A 14,073-nucleotide genomic window follows, 5' to 3' on the forward strand; every position below is an offset into this window, starting at 1 on the left:
ATCTGTTGTTGTTGTTGTTAAAGATTCGCTACCTGGAACAAAAATGTTCCAAGTAGCACGGGATATTTTATCATAACTCGTGTTTATTTTATTATAGTGACTGCGCACCTCAAGGCTACTTGTCGAGGCGGGGCGAGACAGCTGTACAAGTTAGGATAAACCGTCTTCATTACCCTGACATTAACATGCAAAACTTACGCTCTTCTTCCTTTGCTTCTTTATCTTTAAAATTATATTTAGGCGCCGTAATGTTGTTAGTTTCCGCGTAGATACTAATGCAAAACGCGATCCACCAGTTTATAACGAAACTTAACATTTCAGTAGGTGTTAGTAGGATGTTATATATTTTATTTATATATATATATATTAGAAGAAGACCTTGTGGGTTCTCACTGAACACTTTAATCTTTTGTTCTGCTACCACCCCTATTCTTTTATATTAATTTTGTTTTATTTTATTGCATTGCTACAGTTTTACAGAGAATATATATATATATATATATATATATATATATATATATATATATATATATATATATATATATATATATATATATATATATATAACTGAAAACTCACACCCCAGAAGTGACTCGAACCCATACTCCCAGAAGCAACGCAACTGGTATGTACAAGACGCCTTAATCCACTTGACCATCACGACCGGACATAATGAGGTGATAGCCTAAGCTATTTGAACCACCCCACCGCCGGCACTCGGATAGTAATCTTGGGCATAGCATTTTACCAAATCACCTCATTCTTTGGGGCACACGTGAGGAACACAAATGCGAACAAGCCTGAATGGTCCCCAGGACAATATGCAACTGAAAACTCACACCCCAGAAGTGACTCGAACCCATACTCCCAGAAGCAACGCAACTGGTATGTACAAGACGCCTTAATCCACTTGACCATCACGACCGGACATAATGAGGTGATAGCCTAAGCTATTTGAACCACCCCACCGCCGGCACTCGGATAGTAATCTTGGGCATAGCATTTTACCAAATCACCTCATTCTTTGGGTTTTCAGTTGCATATTGTCCTGGGGACCATTCAGGCTTGTTCGCATTTGTGTTCCTCACGTGTGCCCCAAAGAATGAGGTGATTTGGTAAAATGCTATGCCCAAGATTACTATCCGAGTGCCGGCGGTGGGGTGGTTCAAATAGCTTAGGCTATCACCTCATTATGTCCGGTCGTGATGGTCAAGTGGATTAAGGCGTCTTGTACATACCAGTTGCGTTGCTTCTGGGAGTATGGGTTCGAGTCACTTCTGGGGTGTGAGTTTTCAGTTGCATATTGTCCTGGGGACCATTCAGGCTTGTTCGCATTTGTGTTCCTCACGTGTGCCCCAAAGAATGAGGTGATTTGGTAAAATGCTATGCCCAAGATTACTATCCGAGTGCCGGCGGTGGGGTGGTTCAAATAGCTTAGGCTATCACCTCATTATGTCCGGTCGTGATGGTCAAGTGGATTAAGGCGTCTTGTACATACCAGTTGCGTTGCTTCTGGGAGTATGGGTTCGAGTCACTTCTGGGGTGTGAGTTTTCAGTTGCATATGGTCCTGGGGACCATTCAGGCTTGTTCGCATATATATATATATATATATATATATATATATATATATATATATATATATATATATATATATATATATGGAGATGAGCCTATCACTCTTTCTTCAGGGAGGAGGTTCCCTGGAAGTAATCACATCAAAACCACTCTGTAATTAATGCTATTATCTATTCCCTATCCATGGTTAGGTTAAGGTTAGATTAGGTTACGTTAATATGGTGTATTATTATCTGGTGCATTATTCTCAAACATGTGAAATATGAAATTCGAAACTCTTTCATCGCCTGTGTTAGTAGTTGAGGCATTGACAGTTGAGCAACTGTGTTTGGCTGTTATCTGTTATCACTCAGACATGGTGCCACCATGACTTTTAAGGTTAAGTCCGGCTCCTTGGTTCCTAAAAGCAAACAGAGAAGGAAATCACAGCTGCTCTAAACAAACTAACGAGAGTCGGTTATATCGTAGTCTTTATAAACAAAGATGTTGCAACTGTGATCGTGGCCATAGGAGAAGACCTCCAGAAACTACTCGATACAGTACGGCTGGCTGTTCTCCAACAGGAGAACATCTCTCCAATCTCACTTCAGTAATTTTATACTAACAGGACGGTTTTCGTCAGAAACTGAGCAGCTGGATAACTGAAGGTGCCGAAGATGACATCATCCAGCAGATCATCCAAGACAATCTTTGTCTGACTGCAATCTCAGCTTACTTGATCTAAAGAAGAAACAACGAAACGTTCAACAAAGAAAAGAACAAAATGAAGAAACTTACGACAAGACCAAACAAACCAAGACCACATAACAACCAGCTGCTGCCTTCAACAACCACAACACTTCACCCTCAAGTCTACCTGGACAATTTCCGACCAACCAAACTACAAACAACAACAACAACAACAGCCCGAGTGGGTACAACCCAACGCCACCCCAAAAAATCATGTGCTACGACTACAAACATCCAGTGCATCGTCATCGCCCTGAAACGACCACGTCCGTTTTATCCAGAGGGTCAACAGCATACTATTGGCCAACAACATACCAGCTCTTCATGAGCCAGACAAGGTCAAGGGGGAACCCACCACCCAAGGAACACCACGACAGACGCCGGCAGCCAACACCACAAACTACCGCGACAAGAGCCAGAAACCGAACCCACCACTTGTGAGCCTACAGCCACCACGAACACACCACCAGAAGTCGAACCCACCATCTCCGAGGATCCCATCCAGCCTGATGAACCCTCTACACCTGAGGCCCCCAATCACGAACCTAAGGAGAGTGCACCACCCCCAAGAGTGATGATTCTTACAGCCGCTTGGGCATACTGTGGTATACTGTTTCGCTTCAGCACCTGACTACGTCTGCTCAAGCGAAACAGTATACCAAGTTTTTTTTTAAATTTTGCCCCGAGGGGCGAGTTTATTGGGCAGCGCCACTCATCTTGTGAGTGGACACACCGCCATAGCAACATGTACAACACTCCCCAATAGGAAGAAAACCCGCTGGGTTGTTCATCCTGTCACTTGTACCCAGACACAGCTGGGACTTGCTTAACTGTCTCAAGTGAACAGCTATACCACTTGTCCTTCAAAATTACGAAGGCAACGAACAATGTGAAGGACAATATGAAGATACCTGCTTGATGGTGTTCTGGGAGTTCTTCTACTCCCCAAGCCCGGCCCGAGGCCAGGCTTGACTTGTAAGATGGGGATATGAACTTTATACCATATATATGGACAAGAACAATAGAATAACACGATCAACATTAAGACGAAGACGGAAACTCTACACCTGCAAAAGACAAGAAAAAAGACAGACTGAAGCGCTGAAGTCACAATGAGCCACAACTAAGAAATAGGAAGTACGAAATACCCCGTCACAAGAACACACACTTATCAGAACTGTGACTCTTCAAACCGCCTTGCACCAGTCCTGTTGCGCATGATGGGGGTCAAGTCCTGGCTGTGTCTGCGACTTCACCAACTCCTCTCAACAAGCTATTCACTCACTGCTCCTCTGGGTGACGGGGGAATACTGGATGTAAACATATACTGCAAAATTTTAATTCTAAATACATTTTCGTAACCAATATATTTTCATAATAACGGAAGCTTTATTGCTAGGCTTTTATATCAAATCTGACAAATTGAGAGATAGGTTCTAGCTTTGCTCAGTAGGCCTCAAACATTATTTTTTATTGTAATGAAAATTAGGTTTAAGTCTGCGAATGATTATAGACGAAAAAAAAGCTCTTCATACGGAAACATTCCAGAGTCAGACGGGACATTTGGAACTCTAGGCGGGTGATTTAAGTATTATAAACACCATTCCTAAAGAGTTGCATATATAGCGACACTTAATATACTTGTGTTTTATACTGTGCTGTGAATCTCTGGCTGAAGGAAGGAAGTCAGGTTGGCTGTAATAATGGGTAGCACAAAGGCACAGTATAATAATGAGACTAACTAAGAAGGGAAGGCAGGAAGGTAGACCACCGGCAGGCTAGCTGCAGGATATTTAGTAAAGATATTGACTGATAAATTACTACGGTGTACTCATGCCCGTAACCATGAGTACGGGATTAAGCCACCACTTGGGTGGCTTAATCTTTAACAATCAATCTGATAAATACGTGTGAAGCATATTCAATTAATTCGTCAGTGCTAAGTTTCTTCAGAGAACTATTGAAAAGAAAAACAACTAGTAACAAATTATTAGATATCTAAATATATCTTGCCAGGTGAGTCAAGTGGCTATATGGAATATGATAGTACTCTCGACATGCGCATGCTTGAAGAGCGGCACTAGTAAGGTACTGCTATTATTTTTTCTTTATTATTTACTGTTCGTCTTCTTTGGTTGAAGTGAGAGGTTAGATCCAACAGCCCTGGGGCCAGATTCACGAAAGCACTTACGCAAGCACTTACGAACGTGTACATCTTTCCTCAATCTTTGACGGCTTTGGTTACATTTATTAAACCGTTTACAAGCATGAAAACTTCCCAATCAACTGTTGTTATTGTTATAAACAGCCTCCTGGTGCTTCGGAGCACATTAACTGTTTAGTAAATGTAAGCAAAGCCCTGCCACCAAAGATTGTGGAAAGATGTACAGGTTCGTAAGTGCTTGCGTAAGTGCTTACGTGAATCTGGCCCCTGGCTCTGATGCGCAGTGCTTGGTCTGAGGGATCTGCGTTATTCTCATAAACTTATTTTGTGTACGCTGTTTAGTATATTTCAGTACTACTGAAATATGCGAAGGATAAGGTGCAGAATTCGTTATCATGGTTATGTTGGTGACCTAATACGCACTATTTATATTGTACAGATTTTAAATATAATTGATCAGGAAAACTAATTTAATGTCCAATTCTCCGAACGCAATTTTGTAAGTTTTTCTAAGCTTTATAAGTGACCCCTAATTTCGGTATTAATGTTATTATGATTGTGTCTGGCCACGTAGATACATCTGATATTTGGATCAGCTATATAACAGTGTCTAAGTCAGCTCGTATCATATATGTATCATTTATGGCACAAGTGAACGGAATGCTTAGGAAGCAGGTGAAAATTTAATATTTTCTAGATAAGTATATATTAACAATACAGCTGTTGGATTAACGCTGAGCGGAACACCAAGCCCATACAACTAGCTTAACAATATTCAGTATGTTGCAGTACCAAAATACAAATAAGAAATAAATACACATCAATAATTAATTATGCCGAATCACTTTAGATTCTGTTTGCAATGTTGAGTCTTGCCCAAGCTTCCACACTAAAATTATTCGGATCTTTTTGTGAAGTTCTCTCTCTCTGACGCTGCCTCTGGGTTATCTTGAGATTATTTCGGGGCTTTAGTGTCCCCGCGGCCCGGTTCTCGACCAGGTCTCCACCCCCAGGAAGCAGCCCATGACAGCTGACTTACACCCAGGTACCTATTTTACTGCTAGGTAACAGGGGCATAGGATGAAAGAAACTCTGCCAATTGTTTCTCGCCGGCGCCCGGGATCGAACCCGGGACCACAGGATTACAAGTGCAGTGTGCTGTCCGCTCGGCCGACCGGCTCTACCGGATAACAAAACAATATATAGTAGCTAAAAGGGATGGTCGGCAAAGTTCCGTAGTTAGCATGTTGATAAAGGTAGTACAACGCAAGCGTTCGTGTGAAGTAATGGATTATGAATACGAACACTACTCCCACACGTGTAATGTGTATTATATTGTATAAATGTAATAATAGTTTTAGCGTTTACAATTACAAGAATCTGAAGAGTTCAACACTAACATGGTGCACATGCTTAACAACCATAAGACGTCTTGACACTGATGACCTTGCTATCTACGAGGTGCATTCCTCCTTGTCATTAAGCTCCCTCAGTGGCCCACTTTGTTTATCTGTCATAAAGCTCGATACAGGGCCTTCATTACATTTGATATTAAACTATCCGCATTATATTATACAAACTTCTCAGCATCACTCATTGAAAATATAATATACTCTCTATATCCAATAAGATATTTAAGGAATTTGTATAAGATCGTACTGGAAAAGGAAACTATATACTTAAAAAAATGCAGGTGGTACATCGATGACGCAGAACCAGAAAGGCGCACGGAACCTTTGTAAACAAAGACTCCTTCAGATGGCGCAGTAATTCATGTGGAGTGTGAGCCCTGCAGGGGATACCACTCATCCGGAGCTACGCACGGCATGGGTCGGTATCAAATGAGAGGCTCTTGTGTAGGATATTTTTATATCGTGAGGCGAAGTGGTCAACAAGCTTTTTCAGCTTGTAATGAGGTGAAGCATTCTGTGTTGTATTTACTGGTAGACAGTGAAGGTGGAGCATGCTGTGTTGTATTTACTGGTAGACATTGAGGGTGGAGCATTCTGTGTTGTATTTACTGGTAGATAGTGAAGGAGGAGCATGCTGTGTTGTATTTACTGGTAGACAGTGAAGGTGGAGCATGCTGTGTTGTATTTACTGGTAGACAGTGAAGGTGGAGCATGCTGTGTTGTATTTACTGGTAGACAGTGAAGGTGGAGCATGCTGTGTTGTATTTACTGGTAGACATTGAGGGTGGAGCATTCTGTGTTGTATTTACTGGTGGACGCTGAAAGAGGAGCATGCTATGCTTATATTTCAGCCCATCCTCCTATTTAGATAATACTCACAGTAACACTGTGGACTATCATTCATATATTGACGAAATGGACAATTAAAAAATAGAATTCAGTATTATTGAATTTGGACAAACCCTAAAAGATTTTGTATATATGTTGCCAATAAAACCTGACCTAACTTAACCCATCCTAGGCCTAATAGACGCTATCTAAGGCCTAATATAGTACATATATGTGCTATACTAGGCCTAGGAATATTTAAGCTTGATTGATAGCTTTATTTTCCGGACTCTATAGGGTGAACAATACCAAATTCTACCATTACTTCAATTTATGTACGATGGTCCTTATAGTTACAGAAAGTACTATCTTAACAGGAGAATGGGTTGGACGTTTACTGCTGGACGCGGAAAGAGGAGCAGGCTGTGTTGACCTACTGGTGGACCCCCGGGGCCAGATTCACGAAGCAGTTACGCAAGCACTTATGAACCTGTACATCCTTTCTCAATCTTTGGCTGCTTTGTTTACAATTATTAAACAGTTAATGAGCTCCGAAGCACCAGGAAGCTGTTTATAACAATAACAACAGTTGATTGGCAAGTTTTCATGCTTGTAAACTGTTTAATTAATGTAACCAAAGCCGTCAAAGACTGAGGAAATATGTACACGTTCGTAAGTGCTTGCGTAACTGCTTCGTGAATCTGGCCCCTGAAGGGGAGCTCGGCCTGCTTAGTTATTGGTGAACTTGAAGAGGATGGTTGGGGAAGACTGCTTTTCGCTTCTACGAGAAAAGTAAGTATTAACTTGCTTTATTATCATTAACAAACACCAAAACATAATTTTTATACAAAAAATTAATGCCTTGTCCTTTTACGTCATCAATAAACAAATGCTAAGTGAGTCTAAGGGCACTTGAACACAAGATTATGTGTACTGTAGATGTATTCTGCTTAATCAGCTCATCTTAAGGTTTCCCAACGTCAAGAAACTGTCATACTAAAGTTATCCTAACCTACCAGAGGACCCAAAACAGAAAACGGGACAGTATGTCAATTTCGCGAGATGTTACCATTTTCTAGTATGACAATTTTTGACCATAGATAAAGTATACGTCAAAATACGACGTTCTATTATGAGGATAAATTGGCTTAATAGTGTATGAAGACTTTTCTTGAGTCGTGGCCTACTTCATCATCTGAGGCATGTGTGTATGTACTCACCTAGTTGTGCCTGTGGGGGTTGAGCTCTGGATCTTTGGTCCCGCCTCTCAACTGTCAATTAACTGGTGTTGGTTGGCCAGGAAGCTGATATCACGGCTTTTATAACCTCTTGCAAGGTGGAAGCGGGGAGTGTGTAAGGAAGGGGAGGAGTGAGTGTGAGAGGTAAGGACTTGAGCTACATGATATCATTTTGTTAATCAAAAGAGCGAATGTTTAACATTTTAAAAGACAAATATTGGTAATAAATGACTACATCACCTGGAGCGGAGGTGGCCGCGTTGCTGTGCATGTTTAGCGTCCCTCGGACGAGATAAATGGGTTTGACTTTCTTTATCTATTATTAAAAAATCCACAGGCTGCTCCCATATTTTTTTTGGCTCATGTTAATTTTGACTGATTTTTGTATTTATATAAAAAAATGTATATATAAATATGCTTAGATTAGTTTTTTTTGGGATTAGGTTTTGTGTAGAAGCGAGATTTAGGATATTTTTAGATGGTTTAGGTCTGTTTATATCTCCAAAAAGAGATTTGTTTTCATTTGGTTCTAACCAAATTTTCTCTAAATTATTTTATCCTCTTCCCCTCCCCCTTGATTGGTATTGTCTAATTGTAAATTACATGGTATCTAGCATGTGTGGCATCTTGCAACTTTCAGTTGAGGTATACCGAATTTTGTGAATGAAATCGGCAGACATGATACAATAAATCAAACAAAATGATGTTTGGAACTAGGCTACACGTTAAAATCTTACTCTTTGAACCAAGATTACAAATTTTATATATATATATATATATATATATATATATATATATATATATATATATATATATATATAATATATTATTAGAAATTCCAAAGAAGCTCTGACGTTGGGCCATCAGAGCAGATGGAGTTACATGCAAGCTGACCAATTGAGGTAATGATTGATAGGATCTCTAAACAAATCCGTGTGAGGCTGGAGTCAAGTGGAGGATGCAGCCTCCACAGCCCCCAGCTCTCATGAAGCGAGCGTCACATATGCCTGTTATCGCAAGGGTGCGCATCACACTGGTGTTGATGCCTTGCTTACCCCCCAGTGTTGCTGTTCTCCTGACGGGATCCGGGAGAGGATCACGTCTGGACATTCTACTACATGAGGCATTTACGGAAATGCATTTGTAAATTATGCATTTTTTTACGGAAAGGACCACTGTTATTGTTAAAATGTTTAAAATATGATGTATTATATTACGTGGTTTGCTCGGGTTCGTATGTTTCAGGTTAGGCAAACCAGCTGCATTTTTTACGGAATTCCAAATCGAGAGAACGAGCTGATGTGTTATGTGAAATTGTATTGCTCTGGAAAATTCCAGCTTTACTTATATTAAATCAATGACATGAAGTCCAGTGAATATTCTTCAATAACTGTTAAGAACATTTTCCAGACAACCTGTATTGTTTTGTCTTATCCAGGCAAAATTACAAATTTTCTACAAAATATAATGTTTGAAAACGTGTCTACAAGAAATGTGTTGTATTTATGTATAATTCATATAGTAATTTTCAAGTGCATATATTAACAGGAGAAAAAGTACGAAACGTTGTCCAGAAATTACTTGCGCTAAATATTTATAATATACGGTACTCAATAATCCTTGGCATTTATAAGAAGTTCAAATGTATATAATATATATATAATGTGTAAAGAATAGGGGTGGTAGGAGAAGAAAATATCAAAGTGTTCAGTATTCTTTATTTTCTTCTCCGAGGCTATGGGTCCCTACATTTGCACCAGAGGTGCTATCCCTATACATATATTATATCCCTATATTATAGGGATATAATAAATATATAATATCCCTATATTATATATATATGACAGTGTCAGACCACGGAGGAAGAATTGAAACAGGAATTTCCTTAAGTACTTTTGTATATTAATTACATCTTCTGAAGATGTATTAATGTACGAAAGTACTTAAGGAAATTCCTGTTTCAATTCTTCCTCCGTGGTCTGACACTGTCACATTTTTCATCACGTGTTAATTTTCTTGATTTACACACACACACACACACATATATATATATATATATATATATATATATATATATATATATATATATATATATATATATATATATATATATATATATATCATTAGAAGGATGTGTTGATTAACACGAAAGTACTTAAGGAACTTCTTATTTCATTTTCCTTCGTGATTAAACATTGTCCATTATTCATCACGTGTTAGTTTCTACGTGGTTTATGCGCACACACATTAAAAAACAACAACTTCATGACATTATATATTTAGTCAATCTTATTGCATTTTCCTTTCTAAGTTTAACTTGCTATATATTATTGTTGGTTGATCTCCAAGGACATGACAAAATATATGACAATAAAGCATAATCGTAATATTATCAAACATCGAAATTGAAGAACACTCAATATTCATGTCGATGCGACACATGATATTTTAAACCTAAAAACTATCATTTATGGAAACAGTTTCTACGCAAATGAATCCAGATTAATGCACGTCTGGTCGCTTTAAAAGTTACAATCGATGGATGTTTTTACTAATATTTTTTTTATATTTGTCAAGTATCGAGTTTCCCCCTTGAACTTGACTCGAGTGCGAGGTTTATTTTGTCTGGCGGTCGTATGAGACTCGAGGCGCGGCCTCACTCCAGCTGCATCACAGCCTAGCTCCCCGGAGATAGCCTAAGCTTTATGACAGGGAATTAGCTCACAAGCAAATGATGTGATGCAGGAATGTTTCAAGCACTCGAGGAATCACTTCTTCCTTCACTACAGTTTAACGCAGATTAACCAATAATAATATATAGCAAGTTAAACTTATTGGGTTACTTGGCCGTGTGGTGTTGTCGTCAGGTTAATGTTACTTGGCCGTGTGGTGTTGTCGTCAGGTTAGTGTTACTTGGCCGTGTGGTGTTGCCATGTTAGTGTTACATGGCCGGGTGGTGTTGCCAAGGTTAGTGTCGCTTGGCCGTGTGATGTTGCCAAGGTTAGGTGGTAAGGCTTTAGGCCAGTCGACGGCCAGGGTCATTATCAAGAGTCAGACAAGGCTCTGAGCTTCAAGTGTAATTCAGTGCCTCACACATTAAAGGATTATTAGTCTTAGTGTAGTGAGGCAGCCCCGCCCCTCCCATGCAACCCCTCGTTCCTATCGCCACTCCCCCTCCCTACCTTCCTGGCCTCACCCCCCCCACCTTCCCTTGACAGTCCACCTTGCTAGCACGCCCCTTCCCTGTTACTACCACGCCCTGTATCAGTTGCCTCGCTATATGTTCTTGTGAAGGAGGCTAGTGGCTGAGCTGGTTCTCACAACAGCCACACCCCCCCGCCCCTCACTCACCAGCCACATCCCCCCGCACCTCACAAGAGCCACACCCCCGCCCCTCACAAGAGCCACACCCCCGCCCCTCACAAGAGCCACACCCCCGCCCCTCACAAGAGCCATCCCACCCCCCCGCCCCTCACAAGAGCCACACCCCCGCCCCTCACAAGAGCCACACCCCCGCCCCTCACAAGAGCCATCCCACCCCCCCGCCCCTCACAAGAGCCACCCCCCCGCCCCTCACAAGAGCCACACCCCCGCCCCTCACAAGAGCCACACCCCCGCCCCTCACAAGAGCCACACCCTCACCAGCCCAAGATTACGGACCACAGGTGGCCGCACACACGCTCAGAGTAATCATACCCAGGAGGTTCCGTAGGAGAAACACGCTCGTATGATCCAGATGGCCTCAGTAGGCGAGAGTTATCAATATAAATACAATCGAGCAGTTTGCTTTTGATTCAGATTCTGTATATTTTAGTATACGTATGTGACCAATACTCTTCGGCCTTTCGTACCTATGGCTGCTTTTCGTATCGTCAGCTGCACTATGCATCTCTCAGCCTCCACTTCCCGACCACCGCCAGCCAGCGACCACCGCCATGCTGCGACCACCGCCAGCCTGCGACCACCGCCATGCTGCGACCACCGCCAGCCTGCGACCACCCCCAGCCTGCGACCACCACCAGCCTGCGACCACCGCCAGCCTGCGACCACCTCCAGCCTGCGACCACCGCCAGCCTGCGACCACCGCCAGCCAGCGACCACCGCCAGCCTGCGACCACCACCAGCCTGCGACCACCACCAGCCTGCGACCACCGCCAGCCTGCGACCACCTCCAGCCTGCGACCACCGCCAGCCTGCGACCACCCCCAGCCTGCGACCACCGCCAGCCTGCGACCACCGCCAGCCTGCGACCACCGCCAGCCTGCGACCACCGCCAGCCTGCGACCACCGCCAGCCAGCGACCACCACCAGCCTGCGACCACCGCCAGCCTGCGACCACCGCCAGCCTGCGACCACCGCCAGCCAGCGACCACCACCAGCCTGCGACCACCGCCAGCCTGCGACCACCGCCAGCCTGCGACCACCGCCAGCCAGCGACCACCACCAGCCTGCGACCACCCCTGTCACCCGACCTGTGGTCTATTTCTACTGATGCAACGGCACTGGGAAGGAAGTAACACCCAGTGCCAAGAGTAGGTGGCCAAATTTCCCCAGTGTGGGCGTGGCGACGTGGGCGTGAGGGCGTGGTAGAGGGTGGGCGTGAGGGCGTGGTAGAGGGTGGGCGTGAGGGCGTGGAAGAGGGTGGGCGTGAGGGCGTGGTAGAGGGTGGGCGTGAGGGCGTGGTAGAGGGTGGGCGTGAGGGCGTGGTAGAGGGTGGGCGTGAGGGCGTGGTAGAGGGTGGGCGTGGAAGAGGGTGGGCGTGGTAGAGGGTGGGCGTGAGGGCGTGGTAGAGGGTGAGCGTGAGGGCGTGGTAGAGGGTGAGCGTGAGGGCGTGGTAGAGGGTGGGCGTGAGGGCGTGGTAGAGGGTGGGCGTGTGGGCGTGGTAGAGGCGTTAGCCCGTTGTCTCGAAGAGTATATCGCATTTTGACATATAAATCCCCTAGGGCCAAAAACTGATGTACTAAAAGTCTCAGCGGCTTGTAAAATTGACGTGACGTCCCGTTTTCTGTTGGTGGTTCTCGGTAAGGTTAGGTTCGAGCACCTTAGCACATCAGTTTAGTGAGGTTGTGAGCGCTCGTGAAGACGGAGTAGACGCAGTGGGCGTGGTAATGGTGGTTTAGCCTTATGCTGTGGCTAAGACAGGCTACTGGCATGCTCTTGTTTGTAATTACCAAAGTGTAGTTACAGTATGAGTTACGCTCGTGGTGTCCCGTCTTCCCAGTACTCTTTGTCGTATAACGCTTTGAAGCTACTGACTCGTAGTTGCTAGGGTGTATGTATGTGTGTACTCACCTAGTTGTGCTTGCGGGGGTTGAGCGCTGGCTCTTTGGTCCCGCCTCTCAACCGTCAATCAACAGGTGTACAGGTGTGTGTGTGTGTGTGTGTGTGTGTGTGTGTGTGTGTGTGTGTGTGTGTGTGTGTGTGTGTGTGTGCGCGCGCGTGTGTGTGTGTGTGCGCGCGCACGCAAACATGTGTAGATGCGTAGGTTTGGCTGTGAACGTTTTTGACGGTGAAAGCACAGTCATGTGTATTCACTATTTACTATGTGTGCGTGCAAGCATGAGTGACTGCATTAATAAATGTGAATATGTTGGTGACAAGAGTTTGGCGCTGGCATAGGTCAGCGGGCATTAGTGTGAGACGTGAGGCGAGAGCTGCGGGTGTTTGGTGTGGGCGGGAGGTGCGGGTGTTTGGTGTGGGCGGGAGGTGTGGGTGTTTGGCGTGGGCGGGAGGTGTGGGTGTTTGGTGTGGGCGGGAGGTGCGGGTGTTTGGTGTGGGCGGGAGGTGTGGGTGTTTGGCGTGGGCGGGAGGTGTGGGTGTTTGGTGTGGGCGGGAGGTGCGGGTGTTTGGTGTGGGCGGGAGGTGTGGGTGTTTGGCGTGGGCGGGAGGTGCGGGTGTTTGGTGTGGGCGGGAGGTGCGGGTGTTTGGTGTGGGCGGGAGGTGCGGGTGTTTGGTGTGGGCGGGAGCTGCGGGTGTTTGGTGTGGGCGGGAGGTGCGGGTGTTTGGTGTGGGCGGGAGCTGCGGGTGTTTGGTGTGGGCGGGAGGTGCGGGTGTTTGGTGTGGGCGGGAGGTGCGGGTGTTTGGTGTGGGCGGGAGGTGTGGGTGTTTGGTGTGGGCGGGTGATGC

At 44.3% G+C, this 14,073-nt stretch overlaps 1 protein-coding gene and 1 long non-coding RNA gene across 21 annotated transcripts in view; one reads left to right on the forward strand and one right to left on the reverse strand.

Annotated features, from left to right (window-relative positions):
• Positions 1–14,073, forward strand: part of LOC138349868 (uncharacterized) — a 214,329-nt gene that overhangs the window by 124,513 nt on the left and 75,743 nt on the right. For both annotated transcript variants that reach the window (XR_011229953.1, XR_011229952.1), the window contains exon 3: positions 7,087–7,501. This is a non-coding gene — a long non-coding RNA (uncharacterized lncRNA). The remainder of the gene's footprint in view (positions 1–7,086; positions 7,502–14,073) is intronic.
• The window catches only part of LOC123765032 (uro-adherence factor A), a 136,434-nt gene that overhangs the window by 99,795 nt on the left and 22,566 nt on the right, over positions 1–14,073 (reverse strand). The window lies entirely within an intron of this gene.

This window comes from Procambarus clarkii, chromosome 29, assembly GCF_040958095.1.
Source record: "Procambarus clarkii isolate CNS0578487 chromosome 29, FALCON_Pclarkii_2.0, whole genome shotgun sequence".
In the NCBI taxonomy this organism is placed as follows: domain Eukaryota; kingdom Metazoa; phylum Arthropoda; class Malacostraca; order Decapoda; family Cambaridae; genus Procambarus; species Procambarus clarkii.